The sequence below is a fragment of the Danio rerio genome, chromosome 9 (genome assembly GCF_052040795.2).
Source record: "Danio rerio strain M-AB ecotype USA chromosome 9, GRCz13ab, whole genome shotgun sequence".
Lineage (NCBI taxonomy): Eukaryota > Metazoa > Chordata > Actinopteri > Cypriniformes > Danionidae > Danio > Danio rerio.
Genome location: NC_141029.1, coordinates 36,454,243 through 36,475,524, shown reverse-complemented (window position 1 = coordinate 36,475,524; position 21,282 = coordinate 36,454,243). Strand labels below are relative to the sequence as shown.

The window sequence follows — 21,282 nt, the reverse complement described above, 5'->3', positions numbered from 1 at the left end:
CAGTCACAGTTAGTTAATCATAAAGGCTTCTCAACACCGCGTTTCTGCACAGAACAAAACTGCTGCAACTAAACAAAGTTATGCCAACTGTGTGTATTTAAAGTTCCAAGCTTGTACACGGAAGCAAATACATGCACACTGGATTAAAGGCTGATTTTAACTATGGCTGAGGCTAATAACTAAGCCTATTCCGCTATTTCTAATGGAGGCATACAGCTTGCAAGAGCATATTGTCAAATGGCGTGACATGCTTACACTTTCCAGGCACACCTAGTTGAAAAAAAGCCAAAAGAACTGACTGGTAAGCTTCATACTTTGTATGGAATATACACATTTGTACTCCAAAGAGAAAAAAAAATACAAAAGGAAAATAAAAACAAATGTGTAATATAGTTGATCAAAAGTGCCTTTCAGGCAGAGGTTCAGCAGCCTTTCACTACATTTGTTCTTTTTAAAAGGAAAATACTTTGCTAATGTAGCTTAGATTTAAATTAGACAAATTCATTTTTTTTATTCTTATATTTGTTTATTTGTTTATTGTTCTGTCATTTATTTTCAGTGTACAATTATTGCTTTTGTTTAAATGCCAAAAACAAGTTTTACTTATTTTTAAGTCCAAAGAGAAATGGGCTATTGTTTTTTTTTTTTATTATTATTATTTTGTGCTTTATTAATTGGTTACTGAGCAGCAATAAATAAATAACACTTTAAAATATAAGAAGTTTTCATGTGATTTTCTAAACTAGTAGTGTTTTGAAATGAATGAATGCATTATAATCATGATAGCTGTAACTGTGATTATTCCTCAGACTATAATCGTACAACCACAATCTATAATCGTCGCATCCCTACTCTTTAGTTCCCCCACTCCCATTAGGTAATCGAGTTGGTCACTCTAACCTGTCAAAATACTTATTGCAATAAGCTTGGAATATATACATATTGTGTCCTTCCAGTCATTGCTCAGGAATGTATCTGTTATTCTGATGTTTATAACCGCATCCTCTAGTTACCATTGAAACAGCTATAAAAGACACACACACTCATACACTACAAACAATTTAGCTTATGCGATTCACTCATAGCACATGTTTTTGGACTGTGGGGGAAATCAGAGGAAACCCATGCGAACACGGGGCGAACATGCAAACTCCACACAGAAATGCCAACTGACCCAGCCAGGACTCAAACCAGTGACCTTCTTGCTGTAAGGCAGCAGTGCTAACCACTAAGCCAACATGACACCTTTAGATTGACTTTTATTGACATTTTAAAAATTTGTATAAGAAAAAATATACAAATAATATACTATATAACTGTGACGCTCCAGGGACAGAGGAGTATTCACTGAGGTTCAGCTTCCAGCCTTCGCTGCTGAGACTGCAGCTCTGCACAAGACGTTTGGCCAGCGGAAAAATTGAAATGGTCATGCCCAACTGAGTCTCTCGTGTTTTTTTTTTCTTCACTTTCGCCAATTGGTGAAGTTTTTTTTTCCTCGCCGCTGTCACCACTAGCTTGCATGGTTCAGGATCGGTAGATCGGTATGCATCGATGGATTTGCTCTTCAGTGTTTGGACTCTCAGTAGTGATTATTAAACCACACTGAACTGAGCTAAACTGAACTGAACTTAAACACTAAAAACTGAACTACACTGTTTCAATTTACTATGATCTTTTATGTGAAGCTGCTTTGAAACAATCTGCATTGTAAAAGCGCTTTACAAATAAAGGTGAAAGATATAACTAAGTTGTACAGTCAAGTAAAAGCGCTTTACAAATAAAGGTGAAATATATAACTAAGTTGTACAGACAAGTACTATGGCAATACAAAACGCATAATATATCACTTCAAACAAGTAAAGATGTCAATAAGTCACTTTTGAAACACCAAAAACTGTTAATTTACCAATTTTATTTACTGTGATCAGTAAAGCACACCATGTATTTTAAAATTCTTCTATGATTCAAATCAGAGTTTGTCATGCTGTGCTTTACCTCTGGTTTACTTGATTCATGGCTTATAATAATTCAAAAAAGAATTTTTTAATCCATATTAGGAGATGAATGATAAAAATACTTAAGAAAATGGGCAGACGCTAATGCACTCTGGATTACTTTTGCTGTCAACTACCACTCACTTAAAGAAAGATGGAAAGTGAGCATGCACAATAAAATATCCAGTATTGACTGATACTGATCTGTAATATTTGATAACCATATTGTATATCGTGCATCTCTTATAATAAATATATCCCTGTGAATGGCAAAGTCATCAGCATTTGTGGTTTGTATTCCATCATTCCATAAAACACTACAGCATGGCACTATAGCAATGACAAGGTCATGGTTTTGATAGCCAGAAACATGAACCGATAAAACGTATATCTTAAATGCAACGTAAGTCGCTTTGGATAAAAGCATCTGCCAAATGCGTAAATGTAGATGCCCTCAAAAGTAACCGACGTGGATTAAAAGCCACAAAATGGGGTCTTTAAATAGACTTGGGCTACATGATCTGTGGTTTAAGTGGATGTCATTGTTCCCTGGTGGAAACAAAAAGAGTGAGTCTTGAAGATCATTGAATAAATGGGATCCATCATGTAGGAAATATTTCAAGCCTGGACTGCAAGTGCTAGTCAAGGGATGATGCTAATATAATGAAGACATCCTCTCAGACAGTCTGTTGTGTTATACTTCGCTGGTTACAGAGGGTGTCTCTTAATTTGGGGTTGCAGTGGGACAGTGAAATAAATCAGGCCCAGCTGATGTGTGTTTTCCCCACGCCCCAGGGAGTCTGGGTAATTGAGCATGTTCACTGCAGCAATATAAAGGCCTTTTAACAGGGTGATAAAACTATCGGTGCTGCTGTATTCTGAGCTCAGTGGGAGGTGTGGGCCTAGTCAAATCGAGCACTTGAGGAGTTTAAAAATTGCATCCAAAAATTGCATTAGAGGTTCTGTTACTAATCAAAAAAATAGGGTTGTACAATGAAACCAATTCTTGTAAATGGGTTAAAACTGTGTTGCGTGCTGTAACTGCTGAGAGCGACTGTGGGTGTGTGGGGGTGTCTATATGTGTGTGTGAACGAGAAAGAGTTTGAGTGTGTGGACCACAGGCATGCATGCCGTGTTGAGTCAGTTGAGTTGCCATACATTGGGAATTCAGCTAGCCGGAGCATGCTCTGATGTGAAGCATATGATATTACTTAAGTAGGCATGAAAGCAATCTTTTTTAATATCAGACACTTTGCTGAATGGAATGTAAGGGTCAGCAGAGGTGAGGGCCAGCCTAGTGGTTGAAAAAGCTATAAAATATTTATCGTCCCTGCCCATTTTTTTGAAACAGCCACATTAAAGCTTGTGGTCAATTATTACAAATGCTGTATAAAAAGGTTGTGAAACCCAAATGTGTGTATAATTACAGTAGCTCAATAGAAAAGCAGTTACGCTGCTGTTAAACTAACCTTGTAAATGCCGGTATGTGTTAAGATTTGCTTTCCTGTTGCAACGAATGAGGTGATTAGCACCACGGGTGTCGTGCGCCATTGAAATGCAGCTGAATTGACAATGTCTTCTATATTCCAGTTTTATTGAAGTAGCAAGACACAGATTTTCTATGTAATTTGTTTAACTAAGTGACCAGAAATAATTAAAGTTCATTTAAAGTTAAAAAGAAGTGCACTTTGAAGGATGACTTGGCTGACCTTGCTTGAAAGGAATTTAGCCTATAAGCAGTTCCATGCAAATGTCAACCTTGCCATTGAAAAAAATACGTTTTCACCAAAATAGCGAACCCTTCCTAAATTTATTATAGTCGGCTTGTATTTTACAATATTGAAAAATACTGTAAAATGGCCCTGTCAATGTTTTCAAACAATTTGATGTACTAAAGTCACAAACGTGGCAATTTCAATTCTGTCACATCCATAATGGAGAGATTTTGAGAGAGATTAATGGAAGCTTTTTCCTCATAAATGCAAAAATGTCAAATAAAATTGAATCAATCATTTTTGTTATATAGAGAGCCGACTCTTATCCTAGTTAATTAGCACTATTTCTTTTGAGTTGTGCAGTTTAATTCAAAGAATTTCTACAAACTATGTTGTAGACTGTAAACTCGCTAACTTTTTGGTCACATACATATCGCATGTTTATGTTTACAGATTGATATTTCTCTGACACCATAACTCTGTGGTTAGTTTTTTAGGAAAATATAAACATAATGTTTCAATATAAACATAACACACTTTCTTTTTTTTCTTTTTTTTTATATTTATTTATTAAGTTTTGCATTTACAATTTAAAGCATTACATAACCCCTACACTACCACAACCACGCATTGAAAAAAAACATCTAAATAAAATATATATCATTCCAGAGTTTCTAAATTGACGGTGAGTGTACAATATTTGTTCAGTCTATGTTATCATTTAACATGAGAGGCTTGACAACATCTAATAGAAGGAATATACAATAGAGAGGATCATCTTAATACAAAAAAATAAATAACTAAACACATAAAAAACCTTCCAGATATATCAAAGTTTACAGTGAGGAAATACATTGTCATTTTTTTTAGTCAATATGTTATCATTTGACATGAAGAGTTTGGTAACATCCAAAGAGTATTAAATTGAAATAACATAGAATTTTTTTTTTTAAAGTACCATACTTTCTATATAAATTTATGTTCATTGTTTTTTACTACAAATGTCACATCCTGGAATAGCTGTAATATATTTTAGTCTTATTTTACAAATGTCACATAGGGGAACGACTGAGGAAAATACTTAATTTTCCAAAATGCTTAAGCTGTGTTGAAACTACAAATCAGCAAGACTCTTATCTTATCATTCCAATTTAAATCCAATTCATCTTCCTGTCTGATTCGATTCTAGTACATATAAACTGAAAGGGAGCCAAGTCTTTAATTTGTGATTTTGCGCATCCCTATTAGCGCAGGCAACTTAATATAGAACTTCTGACTCATTTGAAGTGCAAAACATCTTAAAGGTTGACAGATGGGAAATTCGGCTTTGTGTATAATGGCCCACCTGTCTGTCATAACCGCAGTGGGAAAAACGAGGCAACAAACAGTGTAGGGAAACCATGAAACAGCTACATTCACATAACAGCCATGTTAATTAATAGGCCCATTGTAGGTGCTGGATAAACAGGAAAAGGTTTGTATCGGGCAATGGGTAGCTACAATGCGTTCATGTAATTGTGGTGCTTCAGTGCAATGTGTGTGAAAGATATGCCCTCTCCGTAGCTCTGTTGCTCTGTTCTGCTGTGCGCACTTGTACCCGTGTTCTGATGTGATGAAAATTCATGATGCGTGCATGTTAACTACATTACAGAGTCTCCAGAGTTCCTTGACATGAATAAAAAAGGGCCTCATCTTGATGCCTAATTATTTTTGGACTTGACAGCCTTGTAGCGGCCAACGCGTTGTAGGTCACAATGGTTTCATTGGTTTCCTGAAAAGATGCGCAGCGGTAAGCAAACCCATAATTGCCACCCATAATGAGGACATTCCTGGTACACGATGGCCTATAGAACCTCTAGTGTACTCTTGCCTTGGTGTTTTTCTAAATTCCAAACATTTCTGTGTTGCTTTGAGACGATCAAACCCCAACTGTTGTTTGTTGGACGTATCAAAGAGCCATAAAGCCAAAGTGTATATATACGGAGTTACCGGGGAAAAAAATCCCATCGGTTTTGATTATCTCTCTCAGAGCAACTGATCTCTAAGCTTTATGATAATACTGTATAAAAATAATCCTGCCGCAGCATCTTCTGAATAGAAGTACACACTATTAACTGATTCGGCACAGCACGGATTCCTGATGAAAATAGCTTCTACTGGTGTATGCAGTGGTTTTAATTCTGAATGTGTTTTTTTACAGAGGCAGAATGCAGAGTGAAGACTATGACGGACGCCTGTGGGCATTCAATCACAGTGGATGAGGTTTCCCAGCACAGCCAGCTCAGCAAGGCCCATGTCAGTCACATGGCTAATGACCGTTTCAGTGACGGCTTCCTATCAACGTAATAAGAAGCACCTGTTAGCGGGGGAGCCCAAACTTCGAGAAGGGTGTAATCAACCCCGGGGGACTGATTGAATCCTTCCTTCTGACGGTGGAGATGCGCTTCAGTGCAATGCTGCATCCACCCAGGGCCACTGGAAAAAGATCTCCCCGGATTACTCGAGGACGGGCGCACCGGATGAGCCTTATTGCTTTGTGATTGTTCTACATTAACCCTCTGATGGTTCAAGAAGGCATTATTAAAGGTTTCCAGAGAGAAGAATTGCCGTTCTAATCATCTCTCTTTGAGCATGACGACTGTAAACGTGACGCAAGGGTAGCGTGCGGAAGTCTCGGCGGAAAACCTGGGATGGCTCCTGGTCGATTAAGGCCATTGTGTAATTTCATGTCTTCCTAAGTACAATGAGCAGCGAGATTAAGTTCAATTTGGACTTGCACTTGGATTTCCCCACCTCCGTCAAGGCCCGAGCCCCCGCCATGTCAGCCCGGGCCCACTGGGAAATCAGAGATCTCCAGACAGGTCACCGCTGGCCCATGTATATATTCATGGGCTTAATCTCGCATCATTTCGATGGTGTGAGGAAAAGAAATGCATTCCATTTACAATCTCTCCATTCGACTCATACAGTAGACACAGGGGAGGCATCCATATGTGTGTCTAACATGCTAAGGATTCATTCGGTTAGTGCAAAACGGTTTGGGAGGCAGAATCCAGTTCGTGAAATTCAGCCTGTATGCTTTAACTCAGAGCGGAGCCTCAGTGGGAGCCTGCTGGTTGGAGTGGAAGGCTTCAAGTTGTCTCCGGCAGATGCTGAGTGTGTATTAAACAGATTAATTATTAAAACATGCTTGACAGATGAAAAGTGGGACCTCGGGCTAAAGAGAGAATGTTTATTCTTCTGCCATATACTGTAGTCATTTGGCTCGCACTCACAAGTTATTGGGCACCTTGTTGAGGATTTGAGGGCTTGGTGTCATATGTGTGACGCACAAACTGTTTGGGGCTGTCCAGACTGGTACAGCTCTGATAGAAAATACGAGGCCCTTATAGGTGTGATTTACTGATTCAAAGAGTCTGTCTGTGGGTATTGTGTTTTGACATGGTGACATCATATTATAGTGCTCTCTAAAGCAACATATAGATTTTTCTAAATTATCAGCACTATATATCACTCTTAATAATTTACATTTATGATTTTAGTAGATGCTTTTAAATGACTGCAATGTTTTTATTTACATCATTACATTTGAATATTTGTATCACATTGATATCTTTGGCTTTGCTAGCATAATGCTATACTGTTTAGCAGTGTTGGGTTTCTTAAAGTTACTTTAAAAAAGTAATTGATTACTAATTACTGATTACTACTGGAAAATTGTAATCTGATTACATTATTAATTACTTAATGTAAAAAGTAATCAGATTACAAACTACTTTACTTTGAAGTTACTTTTAAAACATATAAAATATACCCATGAAAGTGCAAAATAAACAGCAGCTCTTTCAGTAATTTAATGTTTACTGAAAAAAATTACAATCGGTTAATCACAGCAGCCTGACATATTCAAAAGACTTGTCCAAAACTTAAAATTCTCACATCATACTTGTTCCAAACCTGTTTGTCTTGTTTTAACAAAAAAGAAAAAAGCTGGATAGCTGTAACTACTGACATCCATGACAAGGCACCGCACTTTTTGGGTGTTCTGTGTTTGTCTGAAGCAATTAGTCTACCTAAATGTGTCTGGGTGCGCCTGGGAAATGCTCAATAGACAGACATGTAAACGGTCCCATAAGCAACTATGCTTCTCATCACATTCAGAAGATACACTCCCGATCCTGCACAAAAAAACTTCAATTTAGCCTGTTTAAACTGAGTTGGGCTGCCGTGTTTTAGCGCGCCAGATTTCTCCTTGGTGATGAGAATTGTCGTAGACTGCTTTTTATTCAAGTGTTTGAACAAGTTGATGAGTTGAGCAGTCGAAAGTTCTTTAGAGCCTGGACATAGACTGCATTTCACAGCAATATTTTTTTTACGCACAATGAAAGCAAAGTAACATCTGTATTTCCACTTGAAGAAGCAGCCACTCTCGACAGCAACCATTTCAGCTGGAGTTGTCCAGACATTTTTTAAAGTGCATGCTAATTAACTCACATTGCAGCAGAAAACAGGATTTAAAAGAAGCATTTTTTCTTCCAAAAACTATATTTGTAACGTAAGTAACGCAATTACACTGACTTTAGTAACTGCAATCAAATTACACAAATTTAAAATGTAGTTCATTACATTACTGCGTTCCATAAAAATGTAATTAGAATACAGTAACGCTTTACTGTGAAACGCGTTACACTCAACTCTGCTGTTTAGGCTCAAAGAAAGTTGTAGAATGTGACAAAGTCTAAAGTTTTTTACACAATGTTAATCTATAACAATATATTTCTACTCCAAATTTGTGTATAAAGTGTTTGAAATATTTTCCTTCTGTAAACTGATTAAATTGTTAGTAGTATTAGTAGAGATAAATGCTAAGCGCTTTAGCATTGCGTTCTAAAACATAATATTTTAAGGGAACTACCTGAAATAGTTTGAAGAAAACTGATAAGACATGCTGTCACATTTCATCAGCCAAAAAGCTGATTTCAATCAGCCATTCAAGTATGAATTCAATATTAATGACATGTTGTTAAATGTAATTACATGAGTTCAACACTCCATAATGTAGCTGGTGTTCAAATGTATATGTATCATATATGCACTGGTATCCGTGTATTATGGCACCCATATTAAGACAATATGGATATTGATAGATATTTACCAACAATACAGCACTAAAGCATTTCTCAAAATATTGATTGTGTTCAAGATATTAAAGAAAGTTTTCAATTGCTATGAAGAACAGTAAAAGAAGAAGACATTTTGGACAATTTATCCCTTTTAACTGGTGTAGAAATCAGATTTTTTCCTTTTTCAGCATACATCTACTGCACTACTGCAGAAAAAGAAAGTGGAACCGGAGGGAGAACATCCTCTTTTGTCTGTCTTCATGATAAATTTTGCATGCATATTAACCAGCAGGGATGGCTGCCAACATGCTAAACAGTGGTGATTGCAATTTCTGTTTTATAGAAAAAAAGTGAGTAGATGTGTTGCAAGTGGCTCTCTCTGTTGTGTTTCAAGGCCAAACAGAGCTGCATCTGGCAGTGGGTCTGAATGCCACCTGCTCCAACAAGTCCCTGAGCTTTCCTCCAAAACATGTGACCATGCAAATTGGGAACAAATTATTCTGTCCGAGAATGGAGCGTTTGCTGCAGCAAAAACGATCAAGAAAGGGCCCTTCTCCCATTAGACAGCGAAGACATGTGGTGGCAGCCACCGGTTACCTGGCCTCCCTGTTGACAGGGCTGTTGCTGATGGCCCCCAGCCCCCCTGGACCCTGGGGAATGGGCCTCAGATGCAGATGATCACTATTAGGAACCGGACAGCCCTCCCCTCAGAGCGATTAGCATTCCCCTGGCGTGACCTACAGGTGTAGCCCAGATTAAGTGAATAAATTCATCGCCCTGAGGATCACTGGGCCTGACCCCTGCTGCTGGCGCCTGAATTAGAATGTGTTTGGAGCTGGCGGGTACGGCCATGATTGCAAGCTAAACATGGACGGCGGCGAAAGAGGGGGAAGGAATGATGCTGATGGCTAAGGTTTATTTGCAAAACAAACTAACTGTTTCGTTAGATTTTTCAGCCGTCCGAGGAAGAATTGACTACATCTTTTATTTTGCCAGTGCATTTGAGCTTTGTAGAGAAGGGGGGTTCGAGTAATTCAGGCTCATGTTTTGTTTCCTGTAATTTAATCTGAAACTAGCTTGTTTTTCTTTCCCCATCGGACTTGCCTGTTCTGTTGACATTTTTCCTGTTATTTGTATACTGCAAAGTGGTCCATTTTTCCCCCATCAAAACCGCTTTTCTCAGTATGTGTCAGGATGTCTTTTGAATTTACCTTCAGCTCCTGACAGACTTTAGAACGGGGCGCGTGTACACAGACGAGGGGAAGATTCCTTTGTGCCCTGAGCATTTTCGTGAAGGCAGAGCCTGGCTCAAAGGCTGTCAGCACAAACACTGCTGGTTTGCTCTCAGTTGCACTCCCTGTAAAGACTGAGCAGTTGAAACGCACATGGGTTAACACCATGCTCATTATGTACTTTTTCATCTCAGTGTTGATCTTATTCAGAGAAAAATAGCCAAGAAAAAGAAACCAGAAGCAATCACAGTTTTCCCAAAACAGTGGTGTGATATGGGGCTATCGCAATACATTTCATGGTTTTCAATTTCAACACTGCACACTAAACCTAAAATAAATAAATAAATATCTATCTGTCTTCAAATAGCATTCGGGTATTAAAAATACTATTCTTTGTTTAGTTTTTGTCAGTAAAATCAAAAGCAATTTGTACAAAAAAAAACACACAAAAACAATCTGTAATCATTGAAAATGGATGTCAATGGTTACAGGTTTTTTGATTACCTTTTTTAGTATTCAACAGAAGAAAACGATATTGAATGATTTACAACCACTTGAAGGAGAGTAAATAGCTTAGTGAGTACCTACAGTATATTTCCTTTTTTGGGTGAACTGTTCTGGGTGAATGTAATACTCTTAAATCAAAACAATATTTGATACTTGATTGCTTGTAATCTTTAAAATGATACTTGGAACATGAAACCAGTAGGTGGCAGAAAGCCACTGTGTTTGGCACTGATTTTGATTCATTCGTTAAGTTGATTCATTCAAAATGGCCGATTCAATCAGAAATGAATCATTCATTGCATCATGAACTCACTCGATTCGAATACGCTGATTCATTCATCCATCAATAAAACCCCGTCAAATCTACATGGAACTCAGCTGTTGATTGAACTTTTATTCACGAGGAGCAGCCAGTAGACAGCTGTATGAAAACCTTTTAGTATTTTCAAAAGCTAGCATATAACAGTTATGAAGCGGTGGTGTGGAGTGTATTCTTTCAGTTCATTTGTCTAGTTGTGTCTCCCTAACGAATATGAATATGAACAGTGACTAAATTACTCGAGAAAATTAATTTTTACAGCGAGATATTGTTGACGTTAGCCGTACGGACGTCGAGTAATGTAACGTTCAATTTAGCAAGCCCTTAAAGTATAAAGATTTTACTTCACAAATCGTGTTGCAACAGCCTAACGTTACATGTTCCAAGGTAAGTACCAAGTAGTGATGTAGAAACCTAACCTACCTTTTTGATGTAAGATCTATAAACTTAATCCTGTTTCATGCCACAAAACGGAAGATAATGTTACTGTAAACGTCTAAGTTACTTTTGCCCTGTCAAATGACGATGATGAAATCGACAGCTCTAGTCTGGCGTAATCTCTAAGGCAAGCCCAGTTGGGGGACTCATGTTAATGATTTTTTGAATTAGTAAATATAAAAATACTATATCGCTGAAAATGTAAATCTTCTACTAAAATAACATTTCCGAATTAGATAGATAGATAGATAGATAGATAGATAGATAGAGAGATAGATAGATAGATAGATAGATAGATAGATAGATAGATAGATAGATAGATAGATAGATAGATAGATAGATAGATAGATTATCTATCATAGATAGATAGATAGATAGATAGATAGATAGATAGATAGATAGATAGATTTACCTTTTTATTTACTCAGAATTAACAACAATTCATAAACAATTATTATTAAAGATCAAAAATTTCTTATGGTTTCCAAAAAAAAAAAAATCTGCACTGATTATAATTAATGCATAATATCAGCATATAAGAATGATTTATGAAGAATCATGTGCCACTGAAGACTGAAGTGTGATTGCTAAATAATCAGTGTTACCAGGGCAGGAATAATTTACATTTTAAAAACATATTAGAATAGAAATAAATTATTGAAGCATTAATACAGAACTAATGCATTTTCGAGTGAATTGAATGGGGCCTTAAACACTGACTGTTTGAAAACATTTTAAAGCATCTTACTGACCCCAAACTGATAGCATACACTAACTTTCTCTTGCTCTCTAATATTAGACAATTCACATGTTGGCTTCCAACAGGCAGTGTTTCTGTAATAGAGACCAGAACCAAACTTAACTATTTACTTGGCCAGAATTTTCATAGCAATTTGCCAGGGCATACTTTTATTTCTGCGGTCTGTTGAATGCTGTCACTATCAATTACAGTATCCCTGTATTCATTACACCAATAACGAACCCCTTTATATAATCTTTTTCCTGCAGTGATTCATCCTCTTACATGGACAAAGTGATTGTTAGTGGAAAAATTGTATTAGAAACCATTTGTTCCAAGTCCAGAGTTGCTGTAAGGGTTGTTTGATGGAACCGAACGTGGAGAAGAGACACTTAACACAGCAGATATCACAGTGAGTATGACATACATGTGAAAGAAGAGACGAATGATACTTTTTTGTAAGTTTACTTTTTCATAATAGCAGACTCTTCCTTCTCTTTTCCATGACAGTGATATCCCTCTGCGTCTAAAAGACATCAAACCACTAACTATCTCTGGCACCCCATAGACAGGCTATATTGACTGTTGCTGGTTTTAACTGGTGAGTTGATATCTGTGAACTCTATGCAGAGCAGATGAAGTGAAGGAAGAGGGATCTTTTAAACCACAGCTATGCTCTCTTTGTGTTGCATCACATGTACATGCATATTTTGGTTGAGGCACTCAGTGAGAGAAGCTGTAAATGAGGGTTAACTGCTGAGTTCACCTCATCTCCTCTGCACTTTCTCTGGACACCACATGGTGACCACAGTTTCAAACTGTGTTGTGTAGTTGATGAAAGGAAGTGGTTTAATTTTTAGGTTATGTTTTCCCTGTACTGTCATATTTTATCATTCAAAAGCAAGGCGGATACCAATGGCCTAAAGGGTTGGGCAAAGATTAGAACTAAAGTTGGCTTAGTTGGCTGAGTTGGCTTTACTATTAAATGTACTTATCATGAGGTGGCGTGATAGTGATAGCACACTGTAAAAATCAAGTCAACTACAGTACTTGGGTTAATAGTTGAGTCAACTAAAAAAAGCTGTGCAGCATGTTGCCTTACAGTTTTAGGTTGAGTTAATGTGTTCTACAGTGTGCTATCACTCTCCAAGTGCAATAAACAAATTTAAATTACACTTGCCCTAAAATTTTAAGTTGAATCAACTTTTAATTTTTTACAGTGCATAATGTCAACTTCCACATCAAAAAACCATATGGGGCATAGGACGTGTGTTTGGATATAAATCAGTTTTTTGACCACACTTTGTTAATATTGTTCATTTATTTGTTTTCCGGAAATTAAAACTAAATTTAGAATTAGTTTTGAAACAAATCTTTGCACTTAACAAACAAAATTAAATATTTAGCCTTATAGATGTCTTTTGTGGAGTGCCGACAACACTGTTTCCTTATTCATGAAAGAAAGATAGAGAAAGTAAAGAGTCTGAATGGAGGAAGCTCGTTCTTTATCCTCGATCTGCAGATGTTCTGTTAAATTATTTTCTAACTAGTGAAGCATTTAGTTTTTCCACTTACAAGTTCGCCATGTAAATAGCAAATGTGCCATGGCACGACACAACTGACTCTTAAATGAAATAAGAGACGAGACTCTGATTGGTTTATTCTCAAAACACACCCATAACTCATTTAGAGAATAAGCACAACCATGCGCTGCAGCACAAACCGTATTTTTTCATCTTAAAAATAGCAAAAGTGCATTTGGACTCACCCTTAATGCTTTTGCGCCATGCGCTTTAGACTTTGCACCTAGATCGTTAAAATAGAGCCCTTAAATTCTTCCATATACTCAAATTTGAATGCCAATTTTGTATCATATTTCCTATCTAATATTGAGTGCAAATTCTGGAGCTGATGGTCTTTCTGAATTCTTAACGGTGCACAACCCTTATGGCCTGAAATTTGCATTCTATTAGCATTCTTATTTTTTTGAAAGGTTTTCTTATGATAAATTACTGAGCGAGCTTTCAATTCAAAGCCAGAATCTCCCAGTTTGCTAGAGTCAGCCAAATCGCTTTACATACTCTTATTATTAATTACACTGAGCTTTCGCAATGAGACATTTAAAGTCTCATTTAACCCATATCATTCTACATTAGCCTGTATTAAAGCACCCTCTTATTCCCTGTTGATTTTGGGGCTTCGAACAGTAAATTTTGGGTCTCAGACTCGTCTGGTTTGCCTCTTCATATGCAGTATTAATTAAGTAATGATATAGTGGCGTGCTGGAGATTATGTCACCAGAGGTGCATTAATTTCAATAGAACAGGGTGGATTAGGGCACACGAGGAACCGTTTGAGAGCTCAACTGGCCAAAGATGAACATAAGGCCCATTTGCATAAAGGTCAGACCATTTGTGTGTGGTTGCCCGTTCAGATCTCACCACAAATTTCTGAGTGCAACTCAAACTACTCTACAACAATGAAATAATATAAGTTGGTATATTAGAGAAGATAGAACATGATAGTGAGACTCATTCCAGTCCTTTATCTGTCTACTTCTCCAGCTCTTGTTGTTATCAAATGATACAGTTGCTCAAGCACAGCGTTTGAATCCTAAGGACCTTAGGGAGCGGATTTGTCTCTCGCAAACCCCCTTCTAACGGGGATTAAGGGGATTAGACACCAGAAAATGACCAAGCGCAAACTCCCCGAGCAGCCTGGGCCTTCCCAGCGCCCCCCGTCCAGGGATGGACCTGAGGCTGGTTTACAAAGTTGCTCTCAAAGGGCCTTCTTTCCATGACAAAGGCCCCAACAATTCACCGATCCGCCAGAATGGCAGACAATGAACTTGCTGCAGTCCACCCAGCTCATTTTCATCTGAACAAATGGCATTACACTTGGCAATGACATTGTTCTAAATACGAACATGGCGCTCCTCTTTCTTCGCGGAGCTCAAGGTGTCATATTAATTATTTAAATCTGCAGAAAATTTCCAGCTCTATTCCTCCAAGGCCTTACCCAGTGCCAGAAGGTCTGGAATCTGCATTAGTTTTGTTAATTAGAGCTGAAACAAGGCTTTGATCTCAATGAAAATCTGAAAAAAGGAAAACTTCCAGAATGAATTATTTTCTTTCTAACCTATTTTTCTGCAACGATTCTTTTTTTCCCCCAGTCTCACGCATGTTTATTCCTGCTGTGTCAAAGTTTGATTTAACTCCAGATAATGGCAGGCGTGAGGTCAAGTTTTTGTGCAGTTAACCAGCTTTATAAGGTCAACGATGCATGCAGTCACAATACTGCTCGCACTTCGATTCTGCTAATTGACTGCAATAATTATGGATTCATTATTTTATATTCTAATCTTACAATCAATATCTTTGAATTGAGTCCTTTATTGAGGTATTTTTCTCAATTGCCTTCAAACGCCAATGGCTTTTACAGGCTTCGTTTTCTCACCACTTCGTACTTTGTTGACTCTCCCTCAGCGAGGGTCAGTTTAATCAACGTGCTTGCCGAAATAAGTGTTTGTCCACTCAGACAGCGTGGCCAATTTGGTCCCGCTTTATCCACAGCTTAGATGGAGATCAAACTCCCTCATCTCCCGGTTTCCCCCTTCTGTCTTTCAAATCTGTCTGTTTATGTATACCCCCTCCCTCGGTGGCCCACGTAAAGATTTAACGATGGAAAGTGAAATAATTACACTGGAGCGCAGCTAGCCCATGGCACCGGGGCTTGATGTTGACCCTCCGAGCCCTGGAGTCAGCCCTCTCCCAAAGCTCACGCGAACAGGCGTCAATGAATACAAAGGATTGAGGGGATTAGCCCATAAGACATTTGGTAGGCATTGTTCTCTAGCCGTAAATGAGTTTCGCCAGTCGCATGCGGCACGGGCCAAAGTCGGGACATCTCAGTGAGGAATTCTTATAATTAACCCTCTCTCTCTCTCTCGCTGTCTCTGAGAGGGGGGGAAAATGACAGCTTTGGCCTCTGGATCCCGAATCTTGGACATTAGCAATTGAATAGAGAGCTTTCATACTGTATATCATTTTAATCTTTCATGTTTAGATCCACCAGATGGCTTATTATTAGCAGAGCTGAGGAGAAAGAGAGACAAATGGTCTTGTCTTTTTTAGGTAGAGATCAGCAGGAAAATGGCATTCATATAGGCTGAGCTTTGGATAATTGTATATGTGGCTGTTGAGAGCCGCATCCAACCTCTGCCTATAAATCATAAAACTATTAATAACAGACAGATGCAGGTCCAAAGAAATGATGTGCCGTTTGATAGGGAACAAGAAATATGGGCTGGAAATGGAAGATGTATTATCGCCACGTAATGTCATATATCTCGTCCCAGTTTGGTGAAACGTTACATAAAAAATGCCTTTACTTTTGCCTTTTACCATTCAAATCCATGTATTTGAATGTCATCAGTTGACAAAAGGTCACTCTTTTGTTCGCACAGTGTTTAATTTAAAAAGTTTTACTGCATTTATATTGTAGTATTTAAAAAAATATATATTTTCCTCACTAGTCAGTTTTATTTATATAGATTAGGCCATTTGTAATTTACAATTTCAATGCATTCAGGAGCATTTTATTGAATCTATTTATTGCAAGATACACTGGTGGATTCTATGAGCTCTGGATGACTTGGCCAGGTTTGATAATTGAATTTCTCTAAGATCTGGTAATGACATACTTTGGCAGACGTGTAATGGTGTGATGGTATTCAGGGTGGTGTGTCTGGGGGGGGGGGTCTCTCTTCTGTTTTATTTCATCTCTGTGCACTTTGCATTTGGCTGTCCTGCTCTCCACCTCTCTGTCGGCCCTCCAAAAGGAAACAATAAGGTTTAATCTCCTCCGCTGACAATGATGCATGGCGGGATGAAAAACACTTTTCAGGTGTTGTCATTAAAAAGCCATTTCTCCATAGCCCTGGTGAAAGAAACCCAAAGAAAGGCCCCAAAGTGTAATGCTTTAATACCCCTCAAGCTTTTCATTGGCATCTGCAGAGAACAAGCTGTCGGGATTGTCTTCTCTTTTTCAATTACCTGATCTTTTCAACTTTCTTCCAAATGAAAAACGCATCCACGGCGGAGCTCCGGTGCAAAATCCCTGTCCTTGTTTCCAACTGTTCTTGTTCTGTATGTGTGTGGTGTGGTGTGGGTTTCTTTAATCAATTTTTTATTGTTTATGAGCTGTTTAGCTAGTTGTTTTGAGCTGCTATAACAATTTTGTTTGAATTCCATGCCATGAAGCAGATTCGTTTTGAGAATAAACTTGCGCTAGGGTCCAAAATTCACACTTGTCAAACAAAGCAGGAACTTTATGAACAACAACATTATAGCAGTCTGTTTAAGCCTCATAATGTATTCAGGTGCACTTTAAAAAGAGATATGCAAAGAACCAAATTTTCCAAATGCTTAGTTCTCGCAACAGCCCTCAAAATACACTTTCCCTATACAGTACATAACACATTTTTTGTTAAATATTAGTATATTTATCTATCTAAGTCTTTTCATGAAACATCACATTTTAATCTGAAACTGAATGTAATTCACATAATGTATTTATTTTGTTGTAAAAAAAAAAAGTAATATTTATTGTGTTTTTCTGTTTTCTTAGAAATAAACATGTAGATTTTAGAAATTTCTGAGTAATCTTGTTATGCGTTTTTTTTGTATATTTAAATTTTATTAATATTTTCTAGGTATATATGTGTGTCTGTGGTCTGTGTGTGCGTGCGTGCGTGCGTGCGTGTGTGTGTGTGTCTGTGTCTGTGTGTGTGTGTGTATGTGTATGTGTAGATTTTGAGTGCATTATGAGGGTTAATCACATTAAACAAAATATACAGTAACAAATTTATCCTTTATGCTTTATTTTTTCTACTAATAGTTCTACAGAACAAACCATCGTCATACAATATCTTGCCTAATTACCCTAACCGGCCTAATTAACCTAGTTAAGCCTTTAAATGTCACTTTAAGCTGTATTAAAGTGTCTTGGAAAATTTCTAGTAACATTATTTACTGTCATCATGGCAAAGATAAAATAAATCAGTTATTAGAAATGAGTTATCAAAACTGTGATGTTTAGAAATGTGTTGAAAAAAAATCTGCTCTTTGTTAAACAGAAGTTGAGGGGAAAAAAATAAACAGGGGGGGCTAATAATTAAGGCGGGGTAATAATTCTGAGTTCAACTGTAAATATGATATATACCTTAAACCTTATATATATATATGTATATATATATATATATATATATATATATATATATATGTATATATATATATATATATATATATATATATATATATATATATATATATATATATATATATATATATATATTAGGGGTGTCACGATTTAGATTTTTAATCAAAATCGATCGAAATTTATGCTCAATTTCGATTATCGAAAGCAGGAGACCCGTCGACAGAGTTTAAACCCCCTCTTTCAATTAAGTCGCCGGTGTGTAAGCATTTTGGATTTCCAGTGAGTAATGTTAACAACGTTCGTGTTGTCGACAAAAAAAAAAACACAGTTTTGCAAGCTCTGCTATGTACGTATTACATACGGTTCGTCCGATAGACAACACCGGCATCGCGATCCTCCGCCCGCCCCCATTGCAAATCCGCTCGCGAAAAGTACACACTCAGGCCCTGTATACACTGTCTTTGTTTTTAAATGGCATTTTAGAACGACAACGATTTGTCATCCACAGAGGCGTGTAGCGTTTCTGAGCAGCCCTCTTTCCTCTCTACCTCTGAAAATGTACATCACGTGACCACACAGACACAGATGCACACACAGCCATATGAGCTTGAGACAGCAGGTCCAGGCAGTCAGAGGACTGCTTTAATCTTTCACTCACTTGTACTTTGTCATTTACGCGAACACCTCAGATACTGTTGGCTGGTTCCTGTTGGTTGTGCGTCTTTTTTACCGACGGCATTATAACGACACAGATCACTGCCTATTCACGAGTCCCGCAGAAAAAAGTGATTGACAGGTGGTAATTATGTGTATCTTGCCTTTATTCATTTACTGTATGATTTGTTTATGGGTAAAACAAAGACTATGCAGGTCAGGTAGTTTAAACGGTAGGCTACAAATAATTAATTGGTCATTAATTAATCGATTATTCATAATCGAAAATCAAATCGAATTGTGCCTTTAGAATCGAAAATGTAATCGAATCGAGGATTTGGAGGATCGTGACACCCTTAATATATATATATATATATATATATATATATATATATATATATATATATAAACACACACACAAATATACAAATAAATGTATGCACAAAATATGAATTTCATCTGTATTAGGTAGAGTTGTACACCTGACCCCAACTGTTGCCAGTTATAGTGCAGAAGATCAGGGGTGTTTTTCGGCCTTTCATCCGTACTGGGGCACAGATCCCTCATCCAAAAAGGGAGGGGTCAATATTTTAATAATGAAAAAAACTTTTTTAGATATAAATGGATTCAAATTATTTTTACTTACAGACTGTTTGGCAAGCTGCGCACACAATAAATATTTGTTGTTGTCAAGTGGTAGAGATTTTGGAAGTTTTTTTTTTTTTTCTTACATTGGTTTATAGATAAATATCCACCTTCTCTAACTCTCTTTTTCTGTCTTATACAATATCCCAATGCTATTTCAGTATGATCCAAAATGATCCAGTATGTCTGTGAACTGTCCAAACTAATTAAAAAAAATCAGTGAACAATGTGTGATTATTACACAAATTATTAATGCACCAGTATTGATTCTTAATAGCTATAGAAAATGTGTGTATTGAATGCTGGTATTATAAAAAATAAATAAGTAAAAAAAAGTTACTCAGGTCAGTTTACATCAATCCTAATTACACCAGAATTCATCAGAACTTTTTTATCGTCCCTGAATCAGCAACACTCTTTGTATTTGCAATAAGTTGTACATTTCAAAACAACTTTATTCACTTTTCTTTGACTTATTCACTTTTTATCAACGGTTGGCACAGCAGAATATTCACCAATTCAAATCTAATTGTCATTGGCAGTCAATAAATGTAAGGAAAAAGTGCAAAAAAAAAAAAGATCAGCCCATTACAACCATCCCTGGTCCTTTCTAAAGAGTTGAAGTCAAACTGAGTATGATAGTTTGAGTCTCGCTGATGTAAGAGACATGAATTGATTCAAATCAAAAGGATGCAAACCATATCCTGAAGAAAACATCATTGTTCACCTTGCCTGCACACATTTGCTTAATGATGTGCGATTCGGTTTATCAGAGTTGACTTTGGTCACTTTAATGTCTATTGGTATGGGCTGCACTTTTTCAAACCTACATGCCTATGTCATACTGAATTTTTGGAAAATGCACTCCAGTGTTTTGTATGAACACAAACTATGATGATGAAATATTGTGCAAAAACAAGTGGTTCTGAAAGCAGCCCATAAATGGACTACAAACTCTAGGATTTGATGTAACCTGTCAAACCTTTCGTTCGCAGTGTCAGAGATAAATGAGCTCCTATGGGTTTATCATCGTTCAGTTGTAATCTGAATCTGATATCAGCCGTCGCATTGCTGGAAATTACAATAATCTTGATCAACAAAAACAAAGCTGAACTAGCATAGATGCGACCTGCTCCACGGAGCCTGTGCAGTTTTGCATGTTGCTTAAGGTGAAACATAAGCCTGAAAATATCTGCTTTAAGATGTTTGACACCAGCGTCATGGTGAGCGTTTTGATCTGAAAGGGGCAGGTGGTTAAGTGAGCAAAGCGTAATCCATGCGAACGGGGCACGAGCTTTGGCAATGAGACGTCGTTTACGAGATCACAGCTCCGCAAATATTTATGTTACATGAGATGAGATTAAAGCCAAGCTTCAGTGAGAGTGCATGAACTGCAGTACAGATCAGATGAAGCAATGCCTTCTTCTCTTTGAGCGCATCCATACGAGTTCCTTTATTCTACAAAAGATGCAGAGCATTTTGCAAAACAAGTGTGGGTTTACACCCCTGCAGTCTTGCGCCAAAGCAGTTGCATGATGCTTTGGGGCAAACAGTGTTACAGAAAGCTTTTGATTTCAAAATGAAAAACAAAATGTGTATTAGTGTGTCTGTGTTTTTTTTTATTCTCCCTCCCCTTTGTGTGTTTGTTTTTTTTGTCTGTCTGTCTGTGTGTGTGTGTGTGTGTGTGGGTATGGGTG

The 21,282-nt window shown here is 37.4% G+C and overlaps 1 protein-coding gene and 1 long non-coding RNA gene across 12 annotated transcripts in view; one reads left to right on the top strand and one right to left on the bottom strand.

The window, feature by feature from the left end:
• shox (shox homeobox) overlaps nucleotides 1-11,481 on the bottom strand; it is a 63,035-nt gene extending 51,554 nt beyond the window's left edge. Inside the window, exons 1-2 of the mRNA XM_087267031.1 lie at nucleotides 11,314-11,481; nucleotides 10,044-10,198 (exon numbers count right to left, since the gene is read on the bottom strand). The gene's annotated coding sequence lies outside the window, so the exon portion shown is untranslated. The remainder of the gene's footprint in view (nucleotides 1-10,043; nucleotides 10,199-11,313) is intronic.
• Nucleotides 1-21,282, top strand: part of LOC147835345 (uncharacterized) — a 299,503-nt gene that overhangs the window by 214,134 nt on the left and 64,087 nt on the right. For 5 of the 11 annotated variants that reach the window (XR_015499676.1, XR_015499678.1, XR_015499679.1 and 2 more), the window contains 3 exons: nucleotides 5,910-6,865; nucleotides 12,337-12,479; nucleotides 12,578-12,668. This is a non-coding gene — a long non-coding RNA (uncharacterized LOC147835345). Of the gene's footprint in view, nucleotides 1-5,909; nucleotides 7,438-10,755; nucleotides 11,278-12,336; nucleotides 12,480-12,577; nucleotides 12,669-21,282 lie in introns of those variants that run through there. The other 6 variants (XR_015499685.1, XR_015499684.1, XR_015499680.1 and 3 more) reach the window with 3 other exon arrangements.